This window comes from Thalassophryne amazonica, chromosome 18 (assembly GCF_902500255.1).
Source record: "Thalassophryne amazonica chromosome 18, fThaAma1.1, whole genome shotgun sequence".
In the NCBI taxonomy this organism is placed as follows: Eukaryota; Metazoa; Chordata; class Actinopteri; order Batrachoidiformes; family Batrachoididae; genus Thalassophryne; species Thalassophryne amazonica.
This window is the reverse complement of record NC_047120.1, coordinates 46,343,872-46,359,654: the sequence shown is the minus strand read 5'-3', so window position 1 is coordinate 46,359,654 and position 15,783 is coordinate 46,343,872. Positions and strand designations below refer to the sequence as shown.

At 39.1% G+C, this 15,783-nt stretch overlaps 1 protein-coding gene across 3 annotated transcripts in view; it reads right to left on the bottom strand.

The window, feature by feature from the left end:
• LOC117531028 (zinc finger protein 385C-like) overlaps positions 1–15,214 on the bottom strand; it is a 117,639-nt gene extending 102,425 nt beyond the window's left edge. For all 3 annotated transcript variants that reach the window (XM_034194029.1, XM_034194032.1, XM_034194031.1), the window contains exon 1: positions 15,049–15,214. The gene's annotated coding sequence lies outside the window, so the exon portion shown is untranslated. The remainder of the gene's footprint in view (positions 1–15,048) is intronic.
• Positions 15,215–15,783: the final 569 nt, after the last annotated feature.

The window sequence follows — 15,783 nt, the reverse complement described above, 5'->3', positions numbered from 1 at the left end:
GCAGACAATCACACACATACATTGTTGCCTACTGTGCACCCACAACCCAGCTGCAGGGGAATGGTGAGGTAATGGGCCGTGCAGAAATGGAACTTCCCACATGGCCCTCAAGGTGTCTGTCTGTCCTTCCACATGACAAAGACAATCAGCTCAGTGCTTCTACACAACAAATATCAGGCAATTTTCTCAACCGTCAGGGAGCTGATGTCGATGATTTACAGAAAAAATCACACAAAAATTACACTACTGTGTGCTATATAAAAAAAAACAAATCAATGAGAAGTGATGATTAAAAAAAATTCTTGGCAAAGAATTGCATGATAGATCAGCCATGTCATTGATGTGGCACACACACTATTTTGTGCAACTACAGGCGAAACGCATTTGAGACATGAAAAATATCTGATCTGAGTCTGTTGTGAGTCAAACAAACATATTTAAGTTATTAGGTGAATATTTGCATATAGTTGACATTTCTGTGTAGGTTAACCAACTAATAAACAGTGTGACATGGTGACATGTGACTGGTTCATAAAGTTAACACATAGCTTAAAAGGCTAAAAAAAAAAAAAAAAAAGAAGGCTAACATTACAGTGAAAACAACTCAAACTGCACTCCACAGTTAGCAATAGACTCTGTATTTACGGTGGCTTGCAAAGCTATTCAGCCCCTTGGTATTTAACACATTTTAATGTGTTTATGGCATTTCAAATACAAAAAGTAAATCAGGCTTCTCAATATAAAAATTTCTAAAATTATCTTCAAACTGAAAGTAAATCTCTACAACTTGATATAAATTAAGTAAAAATATAAAAGCCAAGATGATGGGTTGCATAAATTATCAGCCCCTTTAGTATAATACCTGTAAATAATTAGTTTAATTGCCAGTTTTCTTCAGACAAGTCAGGGGATGGAAACATGAACATTTCCAAGTCACTGAATGTCTTGAACTTTATTTACATTAGTTATGAAGAAATACAAACAGTATGGCACTCTATGGTAAATTTGTGTAAAGTAGATAGTTCTCAAAAACTGAGTGACTGTGCAAGAAGGAGAAGAGTGAGAAAAGCCACCGACAACCCAGAAGTTATAGGTTTCTGTGGTTGTGATTGGAGAAATTGTGCCTAGTGCATGTTTTGCATTTTGTATCCCCAGCTATACAGCTTCATGATGAAGTGGGACAAAGGAGGGTTTTCTTTCACCAAAACATTAAATCTAGCCTTGCATCTCAGATGTACCTTCTGGCAAATTGTAGCTGAACTTTCAGGTCTTCTTTTTAAGAAAACCCAATTTGTCATCACTTTTTGGCACTTGGTTTCCAAATGATAACTGGAAGATGGACAAAAAGGCATAAAATTGGAACCTGCATCCAATTTTGGTGGTGAAGATAAATCCATAACAGAAAAATGAGAGTGACAGACACTTTTGATTGAGATATAATGCAAAATGTACACCAAATGGGCTTTTCAATATTAAATTCAAATGTCCACAAAATCCACAATCCGGATCAGATTTGGATCACACTTTTTCAGGCAATAGTGAGTCTGGCACTCACTATTGCCTGCACCTCATATTCAAATATGACAGTGATTGGGGCATGTATGATTAAGATATAATGTAAAATATACATTAAATGGGGTTTTCAATGTTAAATTCAAATTTATTGCCCACAAAATCCACAATCCGGATCACATCAGGATCAAACTTTGTCAGGCGATAGTGGGTGCCACCCTGCACCTCACTTTCAAATATACGAGTGATTAGGGCACATCTGATTAAGATATAATGCAGCATATAATGCAGGCTTGCCTCTACTGGTGGTTGGCTCTCACTGCGGTATTGTATCACTTCCTGTTCCGGAGCACAGCGGTGTTTTGCTGTATCTGTTAGCTGTTTAATCTGCGCAGTTAGATTGATCTAGTTATCTAGATTACGATTTGTTTCCCAGTGTAATCTTTACGTGCCTTAACTAAAGCACTCCTTCTGCTGAATCACCTCTAAATTATTTACACATTATTCACTTTGCGTGTTTTTAGGAATCCGCTAGCTTAGCGCAGCTACTAGCTCTTAGCCGATTTAGCATGGCGGCTTCTCCTGTCTCTCCTGCACTTTTCTGCTCTGGGTGTGAAATGTTTAGTTATTCCTTGGCCTCCTTTAGCAGTAACGGTACTTGTAATAAGTGTAGCTTATTCGTAGCTTTGGAGGCCAGGCTGGGCGAATTGGAGACTCGGCTCCGCACCGTGGAAAATTCTACAGCTAGCCAGGCCCCTGTAGTCAGTGCGGACCAAGGTAGCTTAGCCGCCGTTAGTTACCCCCTGGCAGATCCCGAGCAGCCGGGAAAGCAGGCCGACTGGGTGACTGTGAGGAGGAAGCGTAGCCCTAAACAGAAGCCCCGTGTACACCGCCAACCCGTTCACATTTCTAACCGTTTTTCCCCACTCGACGACACACCCGCCGAGGATCAAACTCTGGTTATTGGCGACTCTGTTTTGAGAAATGTGAAGTTAGCGACACCAGCAACCATAGTCAATTGTCTTCCGGGGGCCAGAGTAGGCGACATTGAAGGAAATTTGAAACTGCTGGCTAAGGCTAAGCATAAATTTGGTAAGATTGTAATTCACGTCGGCAGTAATGACACCCGGTTACGCCAATCAGAGGTCACTAAAATTAACATTAAATCGGTGTATAACTTTGCAAAAACAATGTCGGACTCTGTAGTTTTCTCTGGGCCCCTCCCCAATCAGACCGGGAGTGACATGTTTAGCCGCATGTTCTCCTTGAATTGCTGGCTGTCTGAGTGGTGTCCAAAAAATGAGGTGGGCTTCATAGATAATTGGCAAAGCTTCTGGGGAAAACCTGGTCTTGTTAGGAGAGATGGCATCCATCCCACTTTGGATGGAGCAGCTCTCATTTCTAGAAATCTGGCCAATTTTCTTAAATCCTCCAAACCGTGACTATCCAGGGTTGGGACCAGGAAGCAGAGTTGTAGTCTTACACACCTCTCTGCAGCTTCTCTCCCCCTGCCATCCCCTCATTACCCCATCCCCGTAGAGACGGTGCCTGCTCCCAGACTACCAATAACCAGCAAAAATCTATTTAAGCATAAAAATTCAAAAAGAAAAAATAATATAGCACCTTCAACTGCACCACAGACTAAAACAGTTAAATGTGGTCTATTAAACATTAGGTCTCTCTCTTCTAAGTCCCTGTTGGTAAATGATATAATAATTGATCAACATATTGATTTATTCTGCCTTACAGAAACCTGGTTACAGCAGGATGAATATGTTAGTTTAAATGAGTCAACACCCCCGAGTCACACTAACTGTCAGAATGCTCGTAGCACGGGCCGGGGCGGAGGATTAGCAGCAATCTTCCATTCCAGCTTATTAATTAATCAAAAACCCAGACAGAGCTTTAATTCATTTGAAAGCTTGACTCTTAGTCTTGTCCATCCAAATTGGAAGTCCCAAAAACCAGTTTTATTTGTTATTATCTATCGTCCACCTGGTCGTTACTGTGAGTTTCTCTGTGAATTTTCAGACCTTTTGTCTGACTTAGTGCTTAGCTCAGATAAGATAATTATAGTGGGCGATTTTAACATCCACACAGATGCTGAGAATGACAGCCTCAACACTGCATTTAATCTATTATTAGACTCTATTGGCTTTGCTCAAAAAGTAAATGAGTCCACCCACCACTTTAATCATATCTTAGATCTTGTTCTGACTTATGGTATGGAAATAGAAGACTTAACAGTATTCCCTGAAAACTCCCTTCTGTCTGATCATTTCTTAATAACATTTACATTTACTCTGATGGACTACCCAGCAGTGGGGAATAAGTTTCATTACACTAGAAGTCTTTCAGAAAGCGCTGTAACTAGGTTTAAGGATATGATTCCTTCTTTATGTTCTCTAATGCCATATACCAACACAGTGCAGAGTAGCTATCTAAACTCTGTAAGTGAGATAGAGTATCTCGTCAATAGTTTTACATCCTCATTGAAGACAACTTTGGATGCTGTAGCTCCTCTGAAAAAGAGAGCTTTAAATCAGAAGTGCCTGGCTCCGTGGTATAACTCACAAACTCGTAGCTTAAAGCAGATAACCCGTACGTTGGAGAGGAAATGGCGTCTCACTAATTTAGAAGATCTTCACTTAGCCTGGAAAAAGAGTCTGTTGCTCTATAAAAAAAGCCCTCCGTAAAGCTAGGACATCTTTCTACTCATCACTAATTGAAGAAAATAAGAACAACCCCAGGTTTCTTTTCAGCACTGTAGCCAGGCTGACAAAGAGTCAGAGCTCTATTGAGCTGAGTATTCCATTAACTTTAACTAGTAATGACTTCATGACTTTCTTTGCTAACAAAATTTTAACTATTAGAGAAAAAATTACTCATAACCATCCCAAGGACGCATCGTTATCTTTGGCTGCTTTCAGTGATGCCGGTATTTGGTTAGACTCTTTCTCTCCGATTGTTCTGTCTGAGTTATTTTCATTAGTTACTTCATCCAAACCATCAACATGTTTATTAGACCCCATTCCTACCAGGCTGCTCAAGGAAGCCCTACCATTATTTAATGCTTCGATCTTAAATATGATCAATCTATCTTTGTTAGTTGGCTATGTACCACAGGCTTTTAAGGTGGCAGTAATTAAACCATTACTTAAAAAGCCATCACTTGACCCAGCTATCTTAGCTAATTATAGGCCAATCTCCAACCTTTTCTCTCAAAAATCCTTGAAAGGGTAGTTGTAAAACAGCTAACTGATCATCTGCAGAGGAATGGTCTATTTGAAGAGTTTCAGTCAGGTTTTAGAATTCATCATAGCACAGAAACAGCATTAGTGAAGGTTACAAATGATCTTCTTATGGCCTCGGACAGTGGACTCATCTCTGTGCTTGTTCTGTTAGACCTCAGTGCTGCTTTTGATACTGTTGACCATAAAATTTTATTACAGAGATTAGAGCATGCCATAGGTATTAAAGGCACTGCGCTGCAGTGGTTTGAATCATATTTGTCTAATAGATTACAATTTGTTCATGTAAATGGGGAATCTTCTTCACAGACTAAAGTTAATTATGGAGTTCCACAAGGTTCTGTGCTAGGACCAATTTTATTCACTTTATACATGCTTCCCTTAGGCAGTATTATTAGACGGTATTGCTTAAATTTTCATTGTTACGCAGATGATACCCAGCTTTATCTATCCATGAAGCCAGAGGACACACACCAATTAGCTAAACTGCAGGATTGTCTTACAGACATAAAGACATGATGACCTCTAATTCCCTGCTTTTAAACTCAGATAAAACTGAAGTTATTGTACTTGGCCCCACAAATCTTAGAAACATGGTGTCTAACCAGATCCTTACTCTGGATGGCATTACCCTGACCTCTAGTAATACTGTGAGAAATCTTGGAGTCATTTTTGATCAGGATATGTCATTCAAAGCGCATATTAAACAAATATGTAGGACTGCTTTTTTGCATTTACGCAATATCTCTAAAATCAGAAAGGTCTTGTCTCAGAGTGATGCTGAAAAACTAATTCATGCATTTATTTCCTCTAGGCTGGACTATTGTAATTCATTATTATCAGGTTGTCCTAAAAGTTCCCTAAAAAGCCTTCAGTTAATTCAAAATGCTGCAGCTAGAGTACTGGCGGGGACTAGAAGGAGAGAGCATATCTCACCCATATTGGCCTCTCTTCATTGGCTTCCTGTTAATTCTAGAATAGAATTTAAAATTCTTCTTCTTACTTATAAGGTTTTGAATAATCAGGTCCCATCTTATCTTAGGGACCTCGTAGTACCATATCACCCCAATAGAGCGCTTCGCTCTCAGACTGCAGGATTACTTGTAGTTCCTAGGGTTTGTAAGAGTAGAATGGGAGGCAGAGCCTTCAGCTTTCAGGCTCCTCTCCTGTGGAACCAGCTCCCAATTCAGATCAGGGAGACAGACACCCTCTCTACTTTTAAGATTAGGCTTAAAACTTTCCTTTTTGCTAAAGCTTATAGTTAGGGCTGGATCAGGTGACCCTGAACCATCCCTTAGTTATGCTGCTATAGACGTAGACTGCTGGGGGGTTCCCATGATGCATTGTTTCTTTCTCTTTTTGCTCTGTATGCACCACTCTGCATTTAATCATTAGTGATCGATCTCTGCTCCCCTCCACAGCATGTCTTTTTCCTGGTTCTCTCCCTCAGCCCCAACCAGTCCCAGCAGAAGACTGCCCCTCCCTGAGCCTGGTTCTGCTGGAGGTTTCTTCCTGTTAAAAGGGAGTTTTTCCTTCCCACTGTAGCCAAGTGCTTGCTCACAGGGGGTCGTTTTGACCGTTGGGGTTTTACATAATTATTGTATGGCCTTGCCTTACAATATAAAGCGCCTTGGGGCAACTGTTTGTTGTGATTTGGCGCTATATAAAAAAATTGATTGATTGATTGATTGATATACATTAAATGGCGTTTTCAATGTTGAATTTAAATGGCCACAAAATATGCAATCCAGATCAGATGTGGATCCGTCGATAAAGGATGCCATCCTACATAACGCTCTCAAATATGAAAAAAAGAGACCTTTTTTGACAGAGTTATGAATTTTTGAAAATTTGTTCATTCTTAAAGGATAAGGATTTTTCCAAAATTACAAGATGTTTCTTGACTCTGACCTTTGACCTCAAAAATTGAATCAGTTATTGCCTATCAGGATACGAATCCTCTGTTTAAAAAAAAGATACATGAAAAATTGTGGGTTCCAGGCTGTTCACAAACAAAAAAGCAGGGGCGAAAACATTACCAACAAAGTTGGGCGGAGGTAGCAAACAAACAAACAGGCAAAAACATAATCTCTGCTCAATTTCATTGGCGGAGGTAACAAATCAGTCATACTCATTACAAGAGAGATTCTTGCCAATGAATAACACTTCGGTATTTATAGTTACTTATAGTATTTTTATATGGGAAATCAATTTTGCATGAAATGTTCTTTTTTTCATTAGTGGGTCAACAGAAAATCTCATTTGATAAAGCCAAAGATTTGTATTGTAAGAAAATAGAGATTTTTTTATTTTAATTAAACTAATCAATTATCAAGTTACAAATCTAATTTTAAAAACCTAATTAAGACAATGTGATTCTTGTTTTGCATGAGGCCATCTAAAAACAGATTTTATCACCAACCTTCAATTTATAATCACTTAAAATTTAAGTGAAAAGTGATCCCACATGTTACTTATGCTTTAGAATTATTAGATATGTAGCAGCTTTAAATCATTAAAGAAAAAAAATGAAAACTTTCATAGGATTGTACATATATATTCTCACTCACTCACTCACCTTCAACCGCTTTTCCGGGTTCGGGTCGCAGGGGCATATATATTCTGAGATATGTATTTCACAAAAAAAGGAAAAAAGTTATTTTAATATAATATTTGAATCTGTGAATTTGGAACTTTTAAAGAATAACTGCAGAAAACCTTATCCTATATGAATAAAAAATGAACACCAGTTAACTGATTATTGCTGCAGCCCTACTCTTATGTTTCACCAGCACATCCTTACAGTGACACACCAGCTGTGAAAACAGCGAAACCAAACTGTTCACTGCACAGCCACTCACTCCTTCAATATGTCACAGCTCAGGACTGACCAATTTACGAGGTCTGTCAATAAAGTATAGGCCTTTTTCTAGGCCATCACCGGGGAGGTGATGGTCTAGTGGTTAAGGCATTGGGCTTGAGTCCAGAAGATCATGGGTTCAAATCCCTGCCTGACTGGAAAATCACTAAGGGCCCTTGGGCAAGGTCTTTAATCCCCTATTGCTCATGGTGTGTAGTGAGCGCCTTGTATGGCAGCACCCTGACATCGGGGTGAATGTGAGGCATAATTGTAAAGCGCTTTGAGCGTCTGATGCAGATGGAAAAGCGCTATATAAATGCAGTCCATTTACCATTTTTTTATTTTTTTCAAAAACTATATGGATTTCATTCATATGTTTTTAGGTCAGACATGCTTGAACCCTCGTGCGCATGCGTGAGTTTTTCCACGCCTGTCGGTGACGTCATTCGCCTGTGAGCACTCCTTGTGGGAGGAGTCGTCCAGCCCCTCGTCGGAATTCCTTTGTCTGAGAAGTTGCTGAGAGACTGGCACTTTGTTTGATCGAAATTTTTTCTAAACCTGTGAGACACATCGAAGTGGACACGGTTCGAAAAATTAAGCTGGTTTTCGGTGAAAATTTTAATGGCTGATGAGAGATTTTGAGGTGATACTGTCGCTTTAAGGACTTCCCATGGAGCGAGACGTCGCGCAGCGCTCTCAGGCGCCGCCGTCAGCCTGTTTCAAGCTGAAAACCTCCACATTTCAGGCTCTATTGATCCAGGACGTCGTGAGAGAACAGAGAAGTTTCAGAAGAAGTCGGTTTCAGCATTTTATCAAGATATTCCAGTGTTAAAGGAGATTTTTTTAATGAAAGACGTGCGGACGGATTGCAGCGTCGGCTCGCAGCCGCTGCGACGCTCTGCCACAGGAAAAACACCTCTGTTGGAAGCCTTAAGGACAAGTTGGAACATGTCCAGCTGTTAAACAATTTCTCATATACTCACTCCACTGAAAGCCATCAAAAGCCGCCTGGATTTTACAAATGGTTATCAACACGGAGGTGTTTTTCCTGTGCCGCCGCCCCGCGCCGGCTGCGTCCCGACGCGCGGACCCGTCCGCACGTCTTTCATTAAAAAAATCTCCTTTAACAGTGGAATATCCGGATAAAATGCTGAAACCGACTTCTTCTGAAACTTCTCTGTTCTCTCACGACGTCCTGGATCAATACAGCCTGAAATGTGGAGGTTTTCAGCTTGAAACAGGCTGACGACAGACGCCTGAGAGCGCTGCGCGACGTCTCGCACCGTGGGAAGTCCTTAAAGTGACAGTATCACCTCAAAATCTCTCATCAGCCATTAAAATTTTCACCGAAAACCAGCTTAATTTTTCGAACTGTGTCCACTTCGATGTGTCTCACAGGTTTAGAAAAAATCTTGACCAAACAAAGCGCCAGTCTCTCAGCAACTTCTCAGACAAAGGAATTCCGACGAGGGGCTGGACGACTCCTCCCACAAGGAGTGCTCACAGGTGAATGACGTCACCGACAGGCGTGGAAAAACTCACGCATGTGCACGACGGTTCAAGCATGTCTGACCTAAAAACATATGAATGAAATCCATATAGTTTTTGAAAAAAAATAAAAAGGACCTATACTTTATTGACAGCCCTCGTATGTTGACACTGCATATTTTATTGGTCTTCTTAAAGCACTTTGATATTTTTGCATTGTCTTTAAGGATTCTGCTTTGCCACCTTCAGGTCCATCCATCAGTTTTGTTTTTCTTCTTCTTTTTTTTTTTTAGGGAGGGTCTTTGTTCCGAGCAGCCGCTGTTATCAGTGCAAAAGCAGGTTATGTCCATCGCCGTTTGAATGACCCCATCATTTGACTTGTAATGACACAGCCAGAGAGCAATTACCACTACAAAGGGAGATTTAAGCAAAAATATATTCCTTTATTTCTGATGTGAGGCGCTTTGGGAGGAGGAGGTTGGTAGGCTGGGGGGTAGAGATCAGTTGTTTATCGGCAAAAACATCCATTGAAGATGGCTTATAATTCCACAATTTGCCCATTTTGACTTACTCAGCATCAGAGCGGTTGTTTCTGATTCGTCAAACAGAAAGAAGGCAATGCTTGTCTATATAATTATCATTTTGGCTGCTCTGCCATTCGACATCTGCAGAAGAAATGCTTTACCACAGACAACGGGTGCAGCAATAATCTACTGGGCAGAAAATGGCTGCCGCTGGCAGAACCGTGACTGCAGCAGTCTGATTTCGACAACATGGACGACCATTCTTTTCCTCCTGTAATATTCATCTACATTTTATTTCTGCAAAAAGAGTGATGCACAGGGATAATACAGGTGCTGTATGGACCTCTATATATTTAATTTTACTTGATGTCAGTGTCTTCATCTAAATGTTTGAATTGTTCGATGTAAAGAGTTGAAAAACATTTCTACACAAATCATCAAAGATCAGGTTTTCCACCTGAAATTATTTTGTAAAATGAGCCAATCAAAAAAATAAAAAATATTCATGAATTTAAAAGAACTCAAATATCCTGAAACAATTATGATGCAATGTTTGAAATGAATACTTTTGTTTTGTTTGGTATTTATTATTCTGTTTGCATATGTTGTATTTAATGACGATAACAGTTATTGACAATAAAATTAATACATTCAGATAATTCCAGCTGCTGTAGTCAACATGTTCATTGTGACTGTGTGCATGTGTGATGGGTTTTCATAACAGATGTAAGCCTGATTGTTTTCTAAGTAATGCAGAAATTCTTTTTGAAATATTATATGAGAAACCTCTCTTTCCAAATAAGTATTGATGGTAATAGTATAACATATGGAAATGCTCTGCACTGTAATCAATGACCCTTGAGGGATGAGTCAGTAAAAATAAATTCTAAAAATCTCCTGGTCATGGCTCTTTAAATTTGCTGTTTTTTAAATAATAGTTATTTATCGAAAATTATAAATGTGATATTTGTCAGGTTTTGGCATCACTTTGGATTGTGGGGTCTTATGATATTTTTTTCTAATATTTTATATCTGAAATAAATGATCAGTAAATTGAAAGGATATAATAAACAAATATAAAAATAAACCTAAATTGCAGCTCTCAAATATCTACACATTGAAACCTGGGAATTTTCTATAATTATTTTTTATGACGTGTGACAATGACAGAAACTAATATTTCTAATGTGTCTACGGCAAACGTTTTATGGGTGATTGTTCAGGCCTTGGTCGACTTTATCAGCAGGAACCATGAGTCCATTGACAGTGAAGGACTCGAGCTCAAGCTACCCCCATTCCAATCTCGTTCCACATGATTATTCTCAATTTCACAGCTGATGGTTTTTACTGAGACAGAAGGCTGCAGCCAAATGCCAAATAGTGCTCTGAGGTGGTGAAAATAGGGGGAGGAAAAGATAGGTGGGTCGGTCAACTTAATCCCCAATGCTTTGGATAGATGTAATGTGTGAATGTGACCTACTGTTGTAGCAGAATGATGTGCACCAGTACTGATAAAATGGGTCTGATAATATAAACTAGGCATGTGTCAAATGTCTAAACTCAAATCACAACATTTCTGGTTAGTGAAGTGGTGGTTTCTTATTTTTCATACTAACTGGTAGCTGTCCTGTTGTCAGTATGCATATACAAATATCAAAAATAACAAAATTGACTTGATTTTAAGCAATTTCATCAAGTTGGTAGAAATCTCACATTACAATGCTCTAACATGAGCTCAACAAGCTTGTTTTTGGTGCATTTACATGCTAGCTAGCCATGCTAACTAGCTTTAGCATGGCTGGTTAGCGCGTGTGTGTGATGCTGAATATAAATATACCGTATTCGTCCATCAGAGCATCAGCCACCCCCCCCTTTTTTTTTTGAAGAAAATTAGTCACACGCCCACCCAAAATTGAATTTAATTACAAGGCACATTTAATGAATGAGAAAAGAACAAAAAAAAAAAAAAAAACACAACCCAGATGCAAACAGGTGCATTATTTGTGATTTATTTTTTTTTTATTTGTGATGAAATTTCCTCAATTTCCCTGAGGGAGTCTTCCCAAGGGATCAATAAAGTTCTATCTAAATCGGACATTTTATTGAGATGGGTGTTCCAATAAGCATAATATGCTCGTGCATCGCCCCCACCCCATGTTCCTGCAGAATTTCACATGGAGGTCCCTGGGCCCTCTGACGAGCGAATACGGTACATTCACGGCTTTGGAAGACACCCAATCATACAAGAATTTGCATATATTCTGGAGCTAGGCTAGCCACCATGTGAGCTATCTTGGTTGCTACCTGGATTATAAATTAGCACTCTCTTGATGAATGCATTTGCAGTATCCCACATTAGTTTATTTATAACAACTACATTGATCTGTTTATGGAATATTCCTAGCAGTCCAGTAACCAAGAGTCAGGGTGGTTCTGGAGTCCGCTAGACCTAGCATGACCAGCCGAGTATATTATATTTTAATCTGATTGTATCTACAGGGACTACTCAAGAATATTTAATCTCCTTAAGCAAATTATGTTTAAGAACTAAACTTCAAAAAATAAAAAAATAAACAAATAAATGTATAAATAGAAATATATAAAAAAAATTAAATGCTGCCAAAATGCTACTCTGGCTGTCCCTAAGATATCTGTAGAGGACAGGCAAGAAATGCAAAATATAATCTTGATTGAATCCAACACATACTCCGTACCAGTAGCTTTAAGATTACTGCATACCAAAATAAATGTTTGCCTTAGGTCATTTAGAATTTGTGGGTGGGGATTTCTCTCCACGCTCCTTTTCCTGCAGTCTGTGTGGGTATAACACTGTGTTCAGTGGGCATCGCACATACAGAAAGCAGGAGTCCACATATAAACATCCTGGACATATGTCACAAAAGTTTAAAGCAAGAGATTTTACAATAAAATTTTGCCAAGAGCAGATAAGTGTCTGCATGCACAGAGGTAGAATTCTAAATCTTTGGTAAAAATGACAAAAAAATACATACCATCCTTGGTTCTCAAGATCAGGCACCTAAGTGGCTCTACTCTTCTTTTTTTAGATATACTTTAGTATACACTAGTAGAGTTCTACCTTAGAATAGGTATTTATAATAGAAGATATACCATACTGAATTTTCATAAAACCCCAATCATATTTACGTGTAAAAGGTAGCCTTATAAAAGTGATTTTGTACCATTTGATCTGTGTAAATTGTGCATATGTTTAAAATTATATCACTAATTTTAAAATTGACCTATGTCTTTAGAGAGAATGGTAGCATAGCTAATTCTTAAATTTTTGCATGGCTTTATGTTGCAATCTTGGCCCACCTGCACACACACACAGAACAAAAATAATCACACTCAGAACTTAAAAAAAAAAAAAAAAAAAAAAAAAAAAAAATACACTCTCCTGGTCTCTCACAGGGAACATCACGGCATCACTCCGGCGAGTGGGCAGTGAAAGGCGCGAGATTTGATCAATCAAGGACCTTTTGTTCACAGTGGAAATGCATGCTTGAATGCAGTTGAAAAGAACATCGCTTAGTGTGTGTGTGTGTGTGTGTGTGTGTGGGGGGGGGGCGCAGCAGTGGTTGGCAGGCAGACAGGCGTCATTTGGAGCCATTTAGGTTGGATGCTGGCAGAGAGGGCGCAGAATGAGACCAAGGTCATTTGAAGAGGATGCAGAAAATGATGATGTGGACCACCTCTGGGTGTTTCAGTCGGTTCATTCTGTCAGAATCGAGTGGCAGCTCAGTACGCCATGGAAACACTCACAGTAATGACAGCACGAGAGGCGGGCTTTCATAAGACATATGAGCGACGCTGAAATCCCTCAAGCAATGCCGACAGTGACTTTCAGTAAGGACTGATTGTGCAAAATTCTACACAGCTGGAACAACGAAGTTCAGGAAACCCAAAGTCAGAGAATTAAGAGTCTGAGTGTGCATATTAACGTGTCTAAGTATGGCATGACTTTCACAATAAATATCCTCAAAGTTCCACACATCTACATGTGCATGTAGAACCTCACCATCTGAGAGGGGGCGTGGCACACAGCACCTCATTTCCATTTAAAACAACACACACCTAAAGCAGGTTTGCTTGTTTGTTCGTTTGTTTTTTGAAGATGCTTCATCTCAATGTCTCTGGAGCATTTTTCCCACTATAAATTTTTAAAACTTACATTAGCTGTAAGAAGATTTGTATGTGGAAAAATTTCTCAAACAAATGCTGAATTCAAAATTCGGCATCATGAAATACTTGCCTCTCACTCATAAACCTCTAGGATAGGCTCCATCTCCCGTGTTACCCTTAACTGAAATAAGCAGGTAGAGAAAATGAATGAATGAATGAATGAATGAATGAATAATGCATGAAGTAACATGCAAAAGCAAAGCTAAAGATATGTATGCTTATGCCTTTAATTAAATTGGTTTGAAAAGTAACTATAAAAAAAAATGTCATTATCAGTCCAGGTGTGTTTTCTGATATGTCCTTGTGGTCATGGTTCAGTAGGTTACGCTTTCTTCAATGATGACCTTTTTTTAATTTATAAAGCCGTTTTCCATATACTAAACACACACAAAAATAAATAAACTTAAAAAATAATCTGTTGGTATTTATCACAGATAAAATTCAATTAACAAAAACGATCTCACCTTGATTTGACCCAAACCTCAAGTGGTTTCCACTTTTCCTAATGTGCTTCAATAGCTTATTTTTAGTCATATTTGACACAATTTTTTAAATTAAGGTTTCAATAAAAGAAAAAAAAAGGTAATTCATGCTTTATATTTTAATTAACCAGTCAATATAGAAAGAAAAAAAAATGATACTCACCTTTTTGCAAAATGCTTCAACGTTATCCACTCAAAGAAATACTAGAATGCTTTAAGAGGCATTTATTTTGATGACTGATATTTATATAAATGTTGCAATCCCTTTCGAAGCTTTTATGGACATTGTCACACACTTATTTCATATGTACATCCTTTCTGCACAGTGTGTGTTATCAATAACAATTATCACATTGGAATAAAGTGAAAAATCTGTCTGCATATTAAAAATTAAACTATTTTTTATTTAGGGGCAGCACGCCTTATATTTAAAATTCAAATTTCCAGACCATTTAGAAGTTCGAGCACTTAAACCTTAATTCTTGACCTTGTTTGGAAAAAAAGAAATACACAACTACTTGTAAGAGCAAAAAAAATGACAGCACTACAAAGGGAGTAAAGACGGCTTCAGACCCACGGACACGCAAACGTGTGTACAAACATTTGCTGGTTACAAAGAAACGCCAAATACAGAAACATTTAGTCGACAGGAAATAGCAGTCAACAAATTTTGGGCCGAAACGCCACGCACACAGCCAGAATAATCACAGCTAAAATGGTTTTCCTACCTGAGAACGGGGCTCCCGTGTGCTTGCTGTCCGTCACAACCCACCGCGCGAGCCGCTGCCGTGTGACCCACGAGCGAGTCCCACGCTGGCAGTGTGTGTGTGTGTGTGCGCGCGCGCGCGCGCGCTGTGCCACTGCTGTCTGCGCGCGCGAGAAGCGCCAAATCACTGCGCGCGAGGATGAGAGAGAGAAGCAAGCTGATTTATGATGCTTAAAGCAGCAGGGAAAACTTTTTAAAGGTACAAAAAAGACGTCAATTTGGACATAAATTACGTGATTGAAACGATGGCTTTTATTTATTTATTATTATTTTTATTTTTGAAAAATTAAGAATTCTACTGGAGGGCAGTTAGCAAGGGTGGAGCAAGAGGTGGGGTTAGGGGGCCAGCTAAAAGCTGATTGGTAAGAATTTGTAGTACACGTCTGTCATCCTCCTGTCTCACGTGTTTACCTGGGGGGGGGGGGGATTCCATATTTTGTTTTCCTTTTAATTGACGCCTTTAAGGTGTCAAATCTCACGTGTAATCATGTTCTTGCTGGGGAGGCCGAGATTTCATTGCCAGTATAAACAAGCGTTTGCGGGTGGTGGAGTGGACAAGCAACAAGCAACTTGTTTGTAACATTGCATCGTTATGGAGGTGAGTTCAACCAAAATATGTATTTAGGTGTTTAACTAAGATAATTGTGAGTCTTTAATGTGAGTTTTATAAAAAAAAACTTTTAAAAAGCAGCGTGTT